Below are 15,933 nucleotides of genomic sequence, written 5' to 3'. Positions count from 1 at the left end.
AAAGTCCCTTTGATTAGGTATATTATTGCAATGACCAGGTGCCATGAATCGGGCCCCCGCTAAATGTGCTCTGAACTGATTCCACTTATCACTGCATGAAGCCTCACCTGAGTTGGTAGATTTACACCAGGAGTTATTTTTGCAGCTATAAAGAAGGAACCATTTCTATAACAGGGATTACTCAAAGTCCTAATCATTTCAATACAATACTTCATTGATTGCAGTTCTGAAACCCAAGACTGGGTGCAGGACTAGTGTGAGTTTCTAACCCTGCAAGAATATTTGTAGTCTTGACCTTGTAATCCATTCATTCTTTTAAAAAAAAAAAAAAAAAAAAACATTCAGCACCATCTTCTTCTGAATAGATGAGATTTGCATAGCTGAACCTCGAGTGGGTGATCAAAAATAGAACTTGAGCACCCAAACTGGCAAAGTGCCCGGCAGCATTCTGGTGACATACGAAACAGGAAAGTCACTCATCCAGTACAAGCTACCTGTAGTCTCTACAAGGAGGTGTCTAACACTGGAGCTATACCACTAGACATGGGGCATATTCAACTACCTGAGAAAAGCACGAGAAGTTTTCATTTATCATGATAATCTAGTGCTGATAATTAGGGCTCTGAGTGAACTCCCTCTTGTAAGTGAAGAAAAAACCATCAATTGTTTTTGCTAATTAAGATGAATATTATCCCTATGAAGTGAACCAAAAATGTGTATGGCATCAGAAATCCCTCAAGAGATCAGTAATCTTCAAGAATGGTTGCTTGGATTTCTAATTGAGGGAAAAAATAATTCCTCTTCTGCCACACAATTGTAGATGCACTATCCCCCATCTAACTGTGTATTCCTATTAATTTTACTGAATTAAAAGTAACTTCCATATGGTCATATTAAAGACTCCAATTATAAAACTTTTTAATACATATTGCTTATTTCCATAAAACATTATTGCTCTAAATACATTTTAGTTACTGTTCAGCAATGCATTAAAAAGAGCTGCAAATTAAATCAATACTATCACCAAGTTAAAATGAATTTTAACACAATTATGGCACCTCGGAAGACTTCTGTGCTGGTTTGTCAGGAACTACATTTGCTCTCAAGCCTGACCTGTGGCACTTCTGCAGATCTTTATGAAACATACCACAGAGGATAATAGCTTTGTTCAGACTCTAGAATTGTCTCCAGCACAATTTCATATCATATACTAGAATTAATCAAGTTTTCTGCTGTACAAAAAAAAAAAGAAGAATATTTTCAGGGATGAACAGGCTTGCTTAGTCATGTACTGTACCTTAAGATGCTTGCTTAGTCATGTACTGTACCTTAAGATGTCTGATAGAAATGCATACGACTATGTGCTAAAAAAAAAAAAAAACACAGCCACACACACACAACTCGTTTTTTCTGACTACAATGAAGTAAACCATTCTTCTGTCCAAATTGCAAAGGAGATATTCGCAATCATTACTAATTATTACAGCATGTGCAAAGTGGGGAGCATTGATGGCTGCTAGGATAAGTCAGTGCCCTCTGCTTCCTGGATTAAGTTTCAAAAATGAAAACTTGTTGATTGTCAGGCTTTTTTTCTTCTATTTCTACTTCTGAGAAATAATATTTTTCTTGTTTCACAAATTCTCTGTAATCTGCCATCGATTCTGGCAATAGGGTAAAAGAATCCATCAAATACATGTTCTGTCTGTCTGAGTTCTTTTTTTTGTTACCCCAGTGGCTTTCACTTTGTGGTATTCCAGAATGTCCGGAAACTGCACAGATTAAATATTAATTAAAGTTTTAAAACAGAATCTCAGCAAATCATTCTACTTTAAGAAAGAAAATACCAGGCACCAGTTATATAAGATCACCCAAGTCGAATTATCTATTGCCTAATTTTACATGGATAAGCAAAAAAGTTATTGACACAAGGCAAAATGACACAAAGTACCGCTTAGCGTGTACATTTGTGAGTAACTCGACATTATAAATCATGGTGTCAGACAGAATACTGAATTCCTTTTGTAAGAGGATGTATATTCCTGTAGGCTGAGCAGAAACCTTGAGCTCAAGCTTTAATGCTAGTCTCAAAGTTCTTTACTCCAAACCATCATTTGAATGATTTATTTAGAAAGGAAAAAAGGAACCATATAAAAAGTTACCAAAGCAAAAAATAAACAACTCCGACAATGTATTTAAGGGCTTGTTTCCTTTTTACTTCCAGAACAAAATTGCACTAATGACTGAATACCAGTATCTGAGAAATAAAGTTTAAAAATAACAAAAACAGCCTCACATTTTTTTTTCTTAATGTTGTAAGATTTACAAAAACAATATGCAAAGTTCAATTTCAGTAATTCTTGTAGATTTGATACTGGAATTCTGATTTGATAGTCTTTATCCTACAGGACAGTTTCTGGGTTTTAACCCAGGTGGGTGTTTTCAGCAGCTGTTTTTGCCGAGGGCTAATACCCAGGGTCAGACGCCTTGATAAACTCCCGCCTTCATAGAGATTATGGTTTGATAATGGAATAAGGGGCATGTAAGGATAGCTTGGAACAGCTTTTTTGACAAAAATCTACCAAGGATGCACCAATTTCCATTCAAGTTAGCACATCGAAACATAATTACTTGACAAATGCTAATGTTCGAGATACAATTCAATATCAAGTCCCAAGAACCGACTAGTAGAATGCACTGTGGAAATATTGGTGTTTATTCAAACAAAACAGCAGCAAATCCAAACCCTGCTGCTGTTTAGATCATTAAAATAACTCTTTGTGTATCATGGTTATCATTTCCTATCGTGCACAACAAAATATTTTTTAAAAATAACTTTCACAGAATTAAAATACACCTGGGGCATTCATTTATGATTTAGTGTATCTTTTGAACGTCTTACTAATAGTAGATCTCAGTTTAATCTTCTTGTGTAAACAAAGCCTGAAAAACAAACAAGTAAACAGCTCATTAATTATATTTTTAAAAAACCACCAACAATATAATATCAGATGTTATCTACAATTTAGTTATTTCAGTATAGTAAAGACTGCCCGAAGAAATACATTGTATACATACCATAAGGTAGTCCAGGATTAGTGCCAATAAGGGTCTGTGAAACCAGATGATTAAGTACATAGGTAGTACTATAGTACCAACATGATATGTACTTGACATGTTCTATATCCCTTCACTGTAATAACAACATTTGCTTCTTGTTGTCCAACTAACAATTAGTGCATTTTTATTAGGCCACCAAGAGATAAATAGTATATCTATCATGTAATATATATTAGGGACTATATAATAGTGCTACCTACACAGTTCCTCATGTCTAATTAGGCCATTAAAAATAAAGCATACAAGAAACATGCATGAAAATACTCTAGTGTGTCATAAAATAAATAAAAACAGAAAGTCCAAACGTTTTAAATGATATTAAAGCCTTGTTTAGACATGAACCATGTTGATTTTTGCTAATAATTGTTCAGTTAGTTATGCAGTCAGTTTAACAAACTACTAACACACTCAATTGCTATCTGCTGATGTTTGGCTAGACTCGTTTCCCAAATAAAGACATGACTCTTACAGTCAGTAATGCAATTTCAAAAGGAAAAATGCTGCCTAGCGTTAAGTAGTTGGTTCTGGCACCAACTAAAACAATGCATGCCACAACTTGAAAAGCACCAGCTATTCATTCATGAGGTTGAGAAAGGAAGCTGGAAAAGTGTGGGAAGATCTTACATTACTATTTAAAAGTTATTTGTCTAGTTTCCTGAAATTGAACTGAATCAGTTTTTAATTTGAGCCCTGCAGTGTTGTTTAGTTTTAACATGCTGTCTTACAAAAAGGAAAACAGGCATCCTAATTAAGCTAACTGCACATGTCCAGCTTTTAGTCACACTTTATATGAAAAATCAAAAACATTTAATTATATGTTTTATTATGTAATTATCATATTTTGTTTTCTATAATTTCTTATTTATAATCAATTACTGTTGTTTATTATTTAGAAACTGAAGTCTTTACCAGTATTGCACAGTAGAAAATAATAATTACCAAGGAAATGTAATATTTTATCTATGTAGCACCAACCCAAGTTCTAAACTTCTGAATCTGAGTCTACTAAGCTGTGTTTGAAGCTTGCCCTGCTTCATTTGATACCGAATCATTGGGAGTATGTAAACAACCCATCATTTATGCACAATTTCAAAGTGCTTTGTAGTGCACAGGTATATAGGTGATGCAGTGATTAGAAACAGTCCAACAACAGTTTGATGGTGAAAATGAAGCTTTATTAATTGCTTTAAATAATAATACTGACTATACATAATGTGTAAAGTCATTAAAACCATGGGGTTCAGTCCCAAAATAATAATAAACACATTTTCAAACACCTACATGTTCACCAGTCCAACAGTGAGTGCTCCGGGTGCAAGTGGTGTTGTAAATACATAAACAGTGAATACAATGGTGCAATGAAGTCCAAGTTTGATGCTGGCTTAATAGCGGTAGCTCCCAGATTTTAGCCATCTACAATGACAAATAACAACAGTTAACCAGACAGACAAGACAACACTAAACACTCACGGTTTCGCTTTACTCCTCCAGGTCGTATCGTAACTATAACAGAGGAACAGATCGCTTGGCCACATCCCCCGTTATACCTTCAGTCCCGCCCCCTTCGGTAGCGAGTGCAATCACGTCTCCTCCAATCCAGAGCGATGACTTCTGGTATTGTGGCTCTGCCCCCTTCCTGGATAGCCGACTTCCAACTGACCCTGCAATGAACTGTCAAACCATCCAGTCCAGGGCACACTGTTCCTGTTACACAGCACCCTCACAGGTCGGGAGGGAGATTGTTGACTAGGATTCATTCGCTCTCTGTCACGTGTCACATATCAAAATGCAAGTGTGCTGGCAATCAATACTTTCAAACTAACTCCCAACTAGTGCAAATCGCACTGATGTTCTTTTCAGTTTAATTGCTATTTTGATTCTTCATTAGCCACTTATGGTGACAAAAAAGTAAGGCACTTCGCAGAATATTTCATTAAAGTTAATGTAATTCCTCCAGAGACAGAGATACATGATTGTCCAACAGTTACTACATGAGCTTGAATCATATTTGTAATACTGAAATACTTGAGGTAAAGGGAATAACTGAAAACACCTAGTGCCATGATCTAACCAAAGAAGTCATGCATGTTTTCATTTGCTTAATCGAGGTGGCACGTTTTATGCTGGCTAAGAAGTTCTATATTTTAATTGTCACGTAGGTGGTCTGACAACTGTCGAGAGATGTGGTAAAGATGGCTTGAGTGGCGACATCAGCATCCAGGAAGCAGCACAAACACTCAGAGATAAGGAGCTGAAACAGCCGCAGCCATATATTTATTAAATAAAACAAACACTTTAAACAAAACACAAAACAAAAGGGCACACAGGCCAAAACAAAAGATTCACAAAACTAAACAGAAAAAGTCAAATGAGTACCTTTCACAAAATTAGTAACAACCATCTCTTTGGCACTCTCCTTCTCCAACCAACCCCTTAATGAGCCCAGAGTGGGTTATTTTATACTGTGGCTGGAGCCTTAACTACCCATCAATCAAGCAATTACCTCTTTAAGGCTCCAGCCACATTCTTCAAAAGGTTTTTTCATGGATGGAGAATTAACCCCATCCTTGCCACAACACACAATTCAAAATAATAATGCCTAATGAAAATAAATACACAAAACTATAACAACAACAATAACAACAATAATAATAATAAATACATAAATATATAAAAGGGGCGGGCACCCCGTCACAAGAGATCAGCAAATAATAAGGGCAGGAGTAAGTCCTTTTGAGAGATACCAAAGTTATTTACTGCATGTCATTATCATGCATTGGGATTTGTTGAAGCCCTGGTGCTCCATAGCACTTAGGCTGACTTCTCAAGTAGATATCTTACCAATAGTCAACAAAAGGTTTTGATTGATTGCTTTTAATATGAGGCAGGACATCATTATTAACAAATAGTAACAACAATATATATATATATATATATATATATATATATATATATATATATATATATATATATATATGCACTTATTTTTACTGATTCTGAATACTGACTACAATATCAGTATTATAAATACAACATCTCAGCTGTAGTTAGGAGTAGTTCAACTATTGTAAAAAAATAAGAAACTAGGGGGATAATATGAACAAAGGCGATTCCCCAGTGCTGTTAAATGCTCTAATGTAGCTTCTCCCTTAGACGAAAGGTTAAAAAACCCCAATTCCTATAGTTTATTGTTTATAAAATTATAGAACGGCTCTAAGCTACAACCAACTTCCGTTGTTTTTGTACAAACTAATACAGTTGTCCCGTGTTATACCGCCCCCCTTGCATACCGCCAGCTATTCTCTCTGAACAAATGTCACCAATATAAAAAAGGGCTATTTTTTCTCCGTAATATCGCCACCCCACTGTCTGCCATCCGCCAACTTCTCCAGCCAAGCAAACGTAAAAATATAAGCATTGCAATTTACCTCAGTGTAGCATCAGTGAAATAATCATGGCCAATTAAAACAACAATGTTATGCAGTTAACCTTTGACTCGCTTTACTAATTCATTGTTAACTGAACGTTAATACCAATGGCATCAACACTCCCACTCCTAAAGCAAAACATTTAACACCAGAGCAAAAGAAACAAATCTGCATGTATGCATCTGAAAATAAGAAAGCAAGTCAGCAAGACATCGCAAATGTTTTCTTGCCTAAGTGAGGCATATACTGTTAATCGAAGGACATTTGGAGACATTGTAATGGATAAAAACAAATGGCTTACCTTGATGGAACGGGTCGATTTGTTTGACCTGAAAAAGGCCTGACGCAGTCTAACTTAAGCAACTTTTAATATAAACCACACCCAAAAAAAAAAGTACGGTAAGAGGTTTGTTTGTCTACGTTTTGCACAAATGAAGGCTGACTAAACTACAGCATCAGTTTTGTAAACAGCATAATATATATATAAATATATATATAATATATATATATATATATATATATATATATATATATATATATATATATATATATATTACTTTTCGTTTAAAAAAAGTGTTTGCCTGTACATAATGTTTGTTTTTTTTAACTGCTTATAAAAGAATAGCTTAAATTGCTTTGTAAAATAAATAGATGGCATCGTTCAATGGGGGATAGTATTCAGCAGGCTTACAGTCGTGCCACAAACACTGAAGTTCAAATGACAGTACAGTAAAAAAAAAAAAAAAAAAATCATACATTTTGTTTTTATGGAACTGTTGTTTGGGTGATTTGACACTAAATGAGTGTTTATTTTGTATTATGATTTATTTTTAGTTTAAACTCAACAGTTACTATGTATGTTTCATACAGATAGGAAAAGATGATAAAACATCACTGGTAGACCTACTGTTGTGTTAAGAATTAATACTGTGGTTTTAAAAAAGATATGTTTCATTAAAATGGCCTGGAGATACTGTAATTGTATAACTAAAAAAATAAAATGTTTGATTGACGTTTGATTAGATTGTGTGTGTGTTTTTTTTCTGTTTTTGACCCTCGCTATAACACCACCCTCGCTTATTACCGTTTTTGCGCATGGCCCTTACCTGGCGGTATAAAGAGGGTTGACTGTATTAACAAATCTACCACACAATTCATTACTTGTCATATACCATCATAACACATCCCATTACAGTTCCTGAAGAGGGCAGCACTTTCTAGAAATTATTTCCTTCAAATCTGGTGCATTACAGTGCTACCTCTTACAGTTCACTTTCAAAATGAAAGACCCTGTATCATTTGTGTTGACATCAGTTCCCAAGGTAAAACACTTTAGAAAAAGTTTTGGCAGGCAGACTACCAACCAGACCAAGGTCATTGCTGTATCTGATTATAAAATTGGAGCATTCAAATTAACCACCTTAAGCAATATATTTAGAAGAGGGAAAGAGACAGCAGTAGCAACCAAGATTTTTCCATGTGGAAAGCTTTTTTTTATCTTTTAATACTGTGGACAGCTTATATTGGCAGCTTATTTACTGTCAAAACTACTAAAGGGGTTATATTTAATTAACAGGTCTTGAACATTTCATCTCAATTGCTATGGCAACATTTCGTTTTCTCAGCATCAATACATGCTTTAATCAGATATTTCTCCACTTGCCTCTCCACACATACACGTCAGTAGTGTTGTTGAATTTACAGTCAAGCCCTGATCTCTCTGATAACGAGTCTCTGTGATTTAGTACTTACTTTTTTTTATCCACATACAAGCAAAGGGGCTGGGGCCCTGTTGACAGGGGATTGGAGTCTTACTAAGCCTTCTAGTTAACTGAATATTGTAACACATTATTCTTCTGATATCCCAAGAACTGTCAGGTAATGAAGCATCACAATCTATATTATCTCCAGTTTATCCTTCACCTTAGATCTTTTAAGATGCCCCTGAATATATCTAACATCTAACTGTCTGTCAGAAACAAGTAAAGTTTTGCCTCTGTGTTTGGTATAATAGCTTGGAGGTACTGTTTCCTAACTGGCAAGGTGGCTTTAAAACCTTGGGGCTTTCCAACCAGCTCTCGTGCTGACAAGAGACTGGTTTGCCACATTCTTGTGAGACTCACAATATACCTCCAGGATGTGTTGGCTTCCCTGTTCATGTGGTCAATATGAAGACCAGAGCATGCTGCTTAGCAACAAACAAAGGTCAACCTGCCACAATGTTCTCATCAGGTCACAGCTGTTGAGTTAGGAACAAGTGGGGGATATACTTTACTTTTTTCAGGCTTTTGAAATGTAGTTTGCCGTTAAAATAAAAGTGGTTGAAAACAGTTTAATCATTTAACTGTTAACATAGTGTCTTAACTAATCCATGCTTCATGTTGTTTAGATTAACTTTGTATTGTTTTCTGTTCCAGTAATCACATATGCCTGCATGCAATTATTTCTTACTCTGGCATTTCTTACATATACTATTTAACACAAATATCACTTATTTGCACTTTGCACTTCTAACTGCACTTGCACCTTGCCCTGAACATTAAAAAAAAAAAAAAAATAATAAAAAAAAAAAAATATATATATATATATATATATATATATATATATATATATATATATATATATATATATATATATGTTTTTGCATTAATGGCTTTTTGCAGTTTTATTTTTCTCCAGCGTTACAAAGTGTGAGTGTATTTCTACCTGCTTTACATATGCTGGGGCCAGAGTATTACAGGAGGGCAGGTAATGGTTACACTCTGGACTCTGGAGCATTGGACATATTTCAGGGTTTAGACTGTGATAGCTCTTTTAAGGCCACAAGGGAGCTATATATATATATATATATATATATATATATATATATATATATATATATATATATATATATATATATATATATATATATATATATATAAATTAACCAGGATGTGATGACTGAAACAGAAAATGAGACAACAGGAATCTAAACAACAAGAATACATTATTCACATAACTCTAAACTCATGCCAATTTGCTCTTTATTGCAAGCAAACAACTGTGTGTGATATGCAACAAGTGAAAAGAAATAAAGAAGACTACTCCAATGTTTTATTTCCTTCTCTTTTCTTTATTTAATAAGACATATGTCCTGCTGTTTTTCAAGAGTTAACACCATGAGATACAGCCCACAGACACTCCGTAATGAAAACTCTAATTTCTGATCTCTTTCCATAGCTAAAACGAGATAATTGGTTTTTCAGCAAATTTTGAAACCATTTAATAATACCTCCTACTAGACATCTCATGTAAACACAGCTAGGTTTGAAATCATACACACCATACTTTTCTTACAAAAGAGATCCCTGCTGTTTGAGTTTTATAACTGCCATGCCAACCCCATTGGAGAAGATTGGATTAGGAGAGGCAGCTGACTGTGCTGCGGAGTCCTGGCTCTCCAGTAGGATTTGTATGTAAATTCCATTACAGTTCACGGTTCCAGAGATAATGAAATAGATACAAAACACTGCAAGGCTTCCATGTCAGCAGAAAAATAATAATAGGACCAGCAGTCTGGGGATCTGAATGCATTTTTTTTAAACATTTGGCCACTTATGTGAATCGACTCAACAGTGTCACCCTGTATCTTTCTGAAAGGCTTTGGTTTAGTTAAATGTATTCTGGCATATGCCACTTTGCTCTACGTGGTACTAGGCCTATTTGCCTTATAACTCATGTATGTTGTGATGATTCTAGAATAACTAGCCACACAAACTGAACTGAATGTAAAACTCTGTAATAAAATAGGAATTGATGTTAATGTGCTGTTGAATACCACATTAGCTTATGTGTTTTATTCAAAATCAAATCTCCCTAATTATTTTTAGACTTTGCTCCAGCATTTTAGCGGGATCTTCATTTTACAACACCCACTACTGCTTGAATTACAACAAATTTAACAAACTGCTAAATAAATCAATTCAAATGAAGATTAAAACAAACCATGTTCTGAAAAAAAAACAATACAAACAATACGATACAAACAAAAGAAATCCTGTGTCATGTATTTCTGTGCGCTGTTATTGTCTAGCATGCATCTGCAAATAAACTTGCTTACCATTCATTGGTGCTTCTTATCTGATGTGTATAATGTTAACCTCTGTGGGGTTCAGGGGGAGGGAGCCAGGGCTTCATCTCTCCTATTTTCACCTGCCTATCATCATAGACTTTCTATATAAACCCAGTCACATCTCTGCACTTTCTCTTGTGTTAGCATTTTTGGCCGTATAGATAGCGACAGTAACTAAATTGATTATTGTGAATTAACCTTGCCTGTCTGACTTCCCTGATTCCATTTTCGACTCCTGAACCTTTGACTACCCGATCCGGCTCTGAATTTTCTTTTGTACAACTTCCCGATTTGGCTTTGACATTGCAGACTACCCGACCCGGTTCTGAAAAATCGCAGCATGACTTCCTGACTGATTATACTTATGCAATCAATTATTTTCTGTTTTGTATTTGTAATTAATTTAGAACAATTTGTGGATTTTATTTTTCACTTTGACATTACAGACTTTTTTTGTGTTGATCAGTGGCAAAAACTCCTAATTAAATCCATTTTGATTCCATGTTGTAACACAATAAAATGTGGAAAAGTCCAAGGGGGGTGAATACTTTTGAGAGCCACTGTAATTCCCTTCTCCATTCACAGAAGCCCCCAAACACCACTGCATAATAGAGATACAAGATTGGGATATTAGAGGTAGCAACTGCAAGTTCATCCTACTTTATTCTAGTTTGGCACCCTGGATTAGTTTAAATGGGCTGCGTTCAATAGGCAGAATGCTCTGCCATGGCGCTACGTAACTTATTGAATAGTCTGTTACTAAGAGAGAACTTTCAAGATGGTGGAAAACACAGCACTAGCTTTGTTTTTGCATGAATTTATGGAAGATTGTGCAGAAAATCTGCTGCTTAATGCCTCTATTTTATTGCATCGAGAGCCAACACCATGGCTTTAGCGGCAGTGAATTCAAACACATGCAAGAGTCCTACAGATTGAAAACTACGTTGACAGTTCCTCAGTACTGTGATTGTTGCATATTGCATGTTTTATTTACAGGTGGCTACAGTGCAGTTTATGCTTGCAATTAAGATGTTTCTATTATACGTAAGTATTGTTGTACAGCAAAATAAAATAAAAAAAAAAAACTGTCTAAAAATAGAACAATTTATTTTTTCAATAATTATTCAACCCAGTAACATTTTTATGCAGCAAATAAAAAAATAAAACATTTAAATAAATTATTTCTTCAATGATTCTTTGAACACATCTGTGAATGACTTTAGCAGTTAATGTCTTTATTTTGCAACCTCAAGTGCCACCGTCTGCATTTCCATGAACTTCTGCATCTGCCTCTGCAAATTCTTACAATTGAAGTACTTTTGTTTGTTTTGTTTTTTCTCTCCAATATGATTTAGGTCTTGTAGTACATATATAATTGTGTTTATAATGTGCTCTTGGTTAAATAGAAATGTAACACTGCAAATGTACCTAATTTTAGTAAAGTTCTCTTATTCTTGTCCCCTTTCTGCCATGGAAAAAAGCATTTAAAGTTTTTGGTGTAGCCTATACTGCTGTGCAGCCTAATAATCTTGCAGAAATAGCAACTATAAAATAAAAAACAGCATTACATGTATAGTTCACCTTTAACACAGCACTAGTCGTCTGTTATTTTTCTTTTTAAATGCCATTAAGAAAATATTCCTCAATGTAAGGCTGAGTGTTTTGAATGTTGCATGCGATGCTGCAGATTCACTTCGTTTAAAAGGAAAAATAGTGAATTAATTACGCTGTTAATTTAAATAAACTATCAGATTTTTTTATGAAAAAGAATGCATACAGATATGTTGGTCAAAAAGTCCAGTATGTGGGAAATTACACCACAGCAGCCACACTGGTATTGTACCTCCGCCATTTTGAAACGCCCACCGAGTAAGCTCCTCAGAATGTTAGCTAACGTTACGAAGCGCTGTCGGCGTGCAGGTCGTTCTATGGAAAGCACCATATAACGCTCTGCCTATTGAACGCACCCCTGATGACAGATAATTCGAAATAGTTCCTTGCTTTCAGTTAAACAGACCCTCCCCCAGGAAAGTCAAATCAAGTTTTAAGAGCTCTTGTCAGTCTCCAACCTAAGACACTGGCATGTAGTGTTAATACATTAAAGAATACTGCTTTACAGTATAGAATAATCCATTTAAAATGAACTCTAATAAGGGCAAAATGGGTTTTCTTAAGAAATAAATAACTAATGTTAAAGATGAATGTGATTTTTTAATATATATTTCATATTTTGCATAGAAAAGATAACTTAAAGGCCTATCATATAAGATATACATACCGGCTGAGAGGTTTAATTAAAAAATGGCTTTCCTACAATCGAAATTTTTGTATAAAGAAATTCAACTGCTGATATTACATAGCTGTGCATTAGAGAAGCATAACTTACTGGCAGTCGAGTCAAAATGTATTATTGAGCCAGGGTAACTATGAGAACACGCAGCAGTTTTAGCATACCCATGAAAATGCTCATGCTGTGTAATTTTAGACACAACTGAAACACAAATTAATTAAGGCTGATTTCTGTCGATGTGCTTGGGTCACATCCCCAGTCTTCCATTAACATGAACTCGTCACTTGGTATTCAACATGACAGTGCCCCACCCCCCCACCAGCTTTGTAAAATGTGAAACTAAAAAACACCCATCAAAGAAACGATAGAGAAATGAAGTATATAATTGTCCACTTTGCTTTCCTACATGAGGACCAAGGAATTTGTTATTTGCAGTCGGCTAACTCAGTTATTATCTAAAATAAGAATGTAAATAAATTAAAGCCATTGTTTCATTGCCAGCCCAGCAGCTGTTTAATTAGAGTTTACAGAGCAACATGAAAGATTGGTTAAAAATTCACTTCACTGGGCTCTAAATAAAGCACTGCAATATACAGACGTGCTCAAATTTGTTGGTACCCTTACAGCTCATTGAAATAATGCTTCATTCCTCCTGAAAAGTGATGAAATTAAAAGCTATTTTATCATGTATACTTGCATGCCTTTGGTATGTCATAGAATAAAGCAAAGAAGCTGTGAAAAGAGATGAATTATTGTTTATTCTACAAAGATATTCTAAAATGGCCTGGACACATTTGTTGGTACCCCTTAGAAAAGATAATAAATAACTGGATTATAGTGATATTTCAAACTAATTCGTTTCTTTAATTAGTATCACACATCTTGTAATCAGTCATTCAGCCTATTTAAATGGAGAAAAGTAGTCACTGTGCTGTTTGGTATCATTGTGTGCACCACACTGAACATGGACCAGAGAAAGCAAAGGAGAGAGTTGTCTGAGGAGATCAGAAAGAAAATAATAGACAAGCATGGTAAAGGTAAAGGCTACAAGACCATCTCCAAGCAGCTTGATGTTCCTGTGACAACAGTTGCAAATATTATTAAGAAGTTTAAGGTCCATGGAACTGTAGCCAACCTCCCTGGGTGCGGCCGCAAGAGGAAAATCGACCCCAGATTGAACAGAAGGATAGTGCGAATGGTAGAAAAACAACCAAGGATAACTGCCAAAGAGATACAAGCTGAACTCCAAGGTGAAGGTACATCAATTTCTGATCGCACCATCCGTCACCTTTTGAGCAAAAGTGGGCTCCATGGAAGAACACCCAGGAGGACTCCACTTTTGAAAGAAAAACATAAAAAAGCCAGACTGGAATTTGCTAAAATGCATATTGACAAGCCACAATCCTTCTGGGAGAATGTCCTTTGGACAGATGAGTCAAAACTGGAGCTTTTTGGCAAGTCACATCAGCTCTATGTTCACAGATGAAAAAATGAAGCTTTCAAAGAAAAGAACACCGCACCTACAGTGAAACATGGAGGAGGCTCGGTTATGTTTTGGGGCTGCTTTGCTGCGCCTGGCACAGGGTGCCTTGAATCTGTGCAGGGCACAATGAAATCTCAAGACTATCAAGGCATTCTGGAGCGAAACGTACTGCCCAGTGTCAGAAGGCTCTGTCTCAGTCGCAGGTCATGGGTCCTCCAACAGGATAATGACCCAAAACACACAGCTAAAAGCACCCAAGAATGGATAAGAACAAAACATTGGACTATTCTGAAGTGGCCTTCTATGAGTCCTGATCTGAATCCTATCGAACATCTATGGAAAGAGCTGAAACTTGCAGTCTGGAGAAGGCACCCATCAAACCTGAGACAGCTGGAGCAGTTTGCTCAGGAAGAGTGGGCCAAACTACCTGTTAACAGGTGCAGAAGTCTCATTGAGAGCTACAGAAAACGTTTGATTGCAGTGATTGCCTCTAAAGGTTGTGCAACAAAATATTAGGTTAGCGGTCCCATCATTTTTGTCCATGCCATTTTCATTTGTTTTCTTATTTACAATATTATGTTGAATAAAAAATCAAAAGCAAAGTCTGATTTCTATTAAATATGGAATAAACAATGGTGGATGCCAATTACTTTTGTCAGTTTCAAGTAATTTCAGAGAAAATTGTGCATTCTTCATTTTTTGTGGAGGGGTACCAACAAATTTGAGCACGTCTGTATATCCATATTTTTTGTGTTCAGTGCTATAATGTCTGAGCTTTAACTTAGAAATGCCTACTGTCTATAACGCTGTGTATTTGTTTGCACAGTCACCACGCTTGTTGCAGCAATAATGGTTATATGTCAGAAAAGAAAGTTATTTTTTTTTCACTGTGCAGTGTCAACAGGTGTGCAAAACAAACTTAGAAACACACACAAGAAAACAAAAAGGTAAATCAAACAACCTGATAAGATGAATGTCAAGATACCATTAACTGATCAGTAGATAAACAAACAGATGCTAGATAAGATAATGAAGACATTTCCACCAGCAGAATAAAACAGGTCAATGACATACTTAGGAATTTGAAACATTTAAATTGAAACAGTTGTGACTTTGTTATACATCTTTTTGGTTCCTTATATTATGCTAAAACAAATCATACCGTATTTATTTTGACCTCATGTTGATTTTTAATCCAACTATAATGTTGTTTTGAAATAAGCTGTATAACTAAGGAAAGTTATGTCTGTATATGCTCACTAGTTTAATTGAATCTAGTTAACCACTTACAAAAAACATAAAATATCTAATTCCGTTTGTAATTCTAAATATCTGGTTTAGAAAGGAAGCAATGAGGGGAATGCCTGTTCATTAACATTTAGATTTTTTTTTCTTTTTACAAAAACTAATAACATAAGACTGCTCAATTGCATACCGTTTGTATTTTAAATCTGTTATAATTAATTCCCCCAATTTAAAGTTTCTGTATAATCAATACCAAAAC

Source organism: Acipenser ruthenus, chromosome 10 (genome assembly GCF_902713425.1).
Source record: "Acipenser ruthenus chromosome 10, fAciRut3.2 maternal haplotype, whole genome shotgun sequence".
NCBI classification, from domain to species: domain Eukaryota; kingdom Metazoa; phylum Chordata; class Actinopteri; order Acipenseriformes; family Acipenseridae; genus Acipenser; species Acipenser ruthenus.
This window is presented reverse-complemented; position numbering follows the sequence as displayed.